This window comes from Spinacia oleracea, chromosome 6 (assembly GCF_020520425.1).
Source record: "Spinacia oleracea cultivar Varoflay chromosome 6, BTI_SOV_V1, whole genome shotgun sequence".
Lineage (NCBI taxonomy): Eukaryota > Viridiplantae > Streptophyta > Magnoliopsida > Caryophyllales > Amaranthaceae > Spinacia > Spinacia oleracea.
In genome coordinates, this window is record NC_079492.1 from 104,212,798 (window position 1) to 104,216,664 (window position 3,867).

At 35.8% G+C, this 3,867-nt stretch overlaps 1 long non-coding RNA gene across 1 annotated transcript; it reads left to right on the forward strand.

Moving 5' to 3' along the window:
* Window positions 1-1,082: 1,082 nt before the first annotated feature.
* LOC130463936 (uncharacterized) lies at window positions 1,083-3,572 on the forward strand. Its single transcript, XR_008924167.1, has 4 exons — window positions 1,083-1,235; window positions 1,335-1,593; window positions 2,251-2,315; window positions 3,347-3,572. It is a non-coding gene; the product is annotated as an uncharacterized lncRNA (long non-coding RNA).
* Window positions 3,573-3,867: the final 295 nt, after the last annotated feature.

Sequence of the window (3,867 nt, forward strand, 5' to 3'; positions counted from 1 at the left end):
CTATGGTGGAGATGATGAATTAATTTTTAAAGGCTATACGGACGCAAGTTTCCAAATCGACAAAGATGATTTCAGATCACAGTCTGGGTTTGTCTTCTGCCTCAACGGAGGTGCAGTAAGCTGGAAAAGTGCTAAGCAAAGCACCATTGCGGATTCTACAACTGAAGCGGAGTACATTGCTTCACATGAAGCAGCAAAGGAAGCTATATGGCTAAGGAAGTTCATAGGTGAACTTAGTGTAGTCCCCTCCATTAAAGGACCAATAGCCCTATATTGTGATAATAACGGAGCTATTGCACAGGCAAAGGAGCCTAGACACCACCAAAGAGTCAAGCATGTACTTCGTACATTTCACCTTCTACGAGAGTTCGTTGAAAGAAAAGAAGTCGAGATAAGCAAGATTGGAACTAATGACAACATCTCAGATCCATTGACTAAACCTCTGCCGCAGGCGAAGCACAAGTCGCACATTGTAGCTATGGGAATCAAGCATATTAGAGAATGGCTTTGATGTCCTTGTTTAATGTTTTAAAGTTTTAGTGTTTAATTCTTTGTAAAACATTATTGGTTAATCATTCACAATAAATGAATAGAATTTATTTTCCATTTAATTTGTGGTTTATTAAATGATGAGTCCCTTCAATTTGACGAAATATTCAAGATAGACTGTCAGGACCAGTCCTGTGACTAAGAAATGTCTATCAAGTGAACTTGAATGTCAAAAGTTGAAAAAGGTCCCTGTAATCCCCCGTAAATTTATAAATTTTATTAATATATCTTAACGTATAGTTATTTATATTTAAATAGAATTTACGAATTTTAGTAATAAATATTTAACGTATATTTATTTTATTTAATTACATTCTAAATATTTTAACGATTTAGGCAATCAAAAAATAATTTTTTTAGAATTTTACTTTGAAAAGAATTTGAATTACGAAAACTTCAGAATTTAGAAAATACTCCTAATCGGTTTTGAATTCAAATACCAAAACACAATTCTAATCCTAGCCCAATTAGTAAAGCCCGCAATAAATAAACCCAAAGAAAATTACCCATAATTCTTTCCCTCTCACTTCACGTGAAACCCAAACAAACAAAAAAAAGACTTCAAACCCTCCTCTCTTCAACACAACTTCACGTGAATAGGAACTGCAAACCCCTTGCTTCAGCCTTGCTGCTACTGCTCACGCCGCCAACCACCGGCCACCCGCAACCACGCCGGACCGCCGCCGGTAAGCCTTCATTCTCTCCTTCTTCTTCGTTCTCCTTCTTCTCTTTCATTTGCCCTCCTTAATCAATGATTATTTTTGCTTGCCCCTGTTGCTCGACAGCCACCACGCAGCGCACGCAACCACCTCCACCACCTGGTCGCTGCGGGTGTACCCCCCTTGCTGCGCCGCTTTGTTTGCACCGTGCGTCAGCCATCGTTGACGCCCTATAGGCCAGCTTCCTCCTCCTCTTTTCTTGGTTCTTCTTTCGCACGCTACACCACCACGCTGCCACCAGCGCACCACCGTGTGCGACTCTTCCGTCCAGCCGTCCCTCAGCCGTGCCCCTGTCTGCCGGCAGCCTTGCCCTCTACTCTTTTTGGTTAATTCTTTACCCTTTTATTCAATTAATGTAATATTTATGTTCTAATAATTTAATTAAGGTTTTCATGATTTAAATTATTAGTTTTGATAATTTATATTTAGAATTCAGATTTTATGTTGATATTATAAACTAATTTAGTTTCAGATTTGTTAATCGTGTATGAGTTATAGTTTTAATTATGTTTTATTAATTTAATTTATGTTTTCTTGAATTAAATTTATAGTTTTATGATTTAATTATGAATTTCATATTTATATGTTTTGCATAATTAAATTATTGATTTTCAGATTATATAAATTGATTGAAATAAGAGTTTGAATTATTTAAAGTATGAATTTTAAGGTTTTAATGGTTTTAAACCATGGTAGGATGATTGTGGATTATTAAAATTATTGTTTCAATGTTCTAAGCATGTTACTTTGGTCTTGGCGAAGTTTTAAACGAATTTATATTGCTGGAAATTAAAAGTATGATGTTTGCGAAGAGTTTTCAACGAATTTCAATCATTGATTTAATAATTATTATGCTAGGAAATCAAATACTCGAGTTTTGATATTGGGGATGGTTCAAAATATGTTTAGGATGCATTTAGAATGCTCTATTATGGTTGCCAATGATTAGAAATTGATTGGGATTATTTGTTGGTTGTTTTAGGCGGAGAATTCTCTTTAGGCGACTTTTGAAAGTGTTAAAGTGGCCTATCAGTTTGTTTACACAAGGTACGTACATACCTGTGTGCTTGGAATGTGTGTTAATTGTTGAAACCATGTTGAAAGTGTTGATGAACTTGGTTATGTTGAAATTGTTGATGAACTTGGTTATGTTGAAATTGTTGATGAACTTGGTTAGGTTGAAAGTGCATGTTTAATATTGTTGGATGGACATATTAAGCATATATATTTCGTTATGAGAATTATAGCATGTTAGTATGGATGATTGATACAGACATGTTGGTTGGGAACACTAGATTATGTTATATACATTGATTCAGATCGATTGATTGTTGTTCCCTTTTAGTTTTTCACTACTTTATGAGGGCCGTGGACCTTGTTTAGTAAGTTAAAACCTTATACCCATATAGAGGGGTTGATCAGTATCAAAGGAAAGGTTGGATGAATTGGAATAAGTCTTGATTGTCATTTATGTGATCACTTACTTAATTCCAAGATAAAAACAGTGGAGAATATTGTTGATTATATGACTTATGTGATTGTTGAGTCATAACAGAGTTTAATTTGTAAATCATGTAAAGTGAAACTGAGTAGCAATAGCTTTAGACTGTGCACGTCTAAAGTGACGGACAATCAGGAGTTGGGGTCATGGGTAGCCTATGGCTTTTTCTGGGGCCGGATTGATCACCGGTTCTATTTTATTCAAAAGTCCCTCGATATCGCAGGTCATTGGGGTTTACGGAGTCGCGCCCGTACCTCGTCTTCCTTAGTGAAGAAGAAGAAGTTTCTAGTAGCAACTCGGTCCATTGACTATTTCAATTAAAATAATGTTATTGTTATAAAAGTCTAGTCCAGTCTAGCCTAGTCTAGTCAAGTGTGCTCGTCAAATTAACATGTTTTGTCTGCCCTTACTCGTGTTTTATTAGTATCATGTTAGGGTTGTTCGTTCAATAGTATCATGCTAGGATTATTATTGTTTCAGTATGTAGTACTCGGCTTTGCTGATTACGTGCTTTGTTTGTGTGTGTTGATCATGGATATGCCTTATTGATCCTGTGATGACCCATTTTGGTGAGCAGTCTCTAAGGATCAATAAGCGTTGCCATCTACAGGTTTGAAGATGATGCATCATGGGGATCGGGATTAAAGAGCTTGTATTGATTTTGTCTTGCTATGTTATTTGGGTTTTGTTAATACTTTAAACTTGTCGTACTATTTATATTTCCTTATTTTCGTTGGTTGGTTTTTGGTATTAAACCTGTAATCGATTATTTATAAACCTAAAGTTAGTTTTATGTTTTCCGCTGCAAATTTCTGAATAAGCCGTTACGTTTTCACACGGGCGATAATGCCTTGACAATTCTCTACGTTTTATATAAAAAAGTTATTTAGAAAAGAGAGAATTGTCGGGGTGTTACAGTCCCTGGTCGGAGTTTTCTATAAAGATGGACGCATAGAAAACATTAGACGACTAGAATGCAAGATGACTAGTAGTTCTGTTTCTTGAACTATGTGGACATGGCAATGTCATAATCATTTGCATAGATACTTACTTTGGGAAGACTAGTATCGGACAGACCTATTGAACTTTACTGTAAGA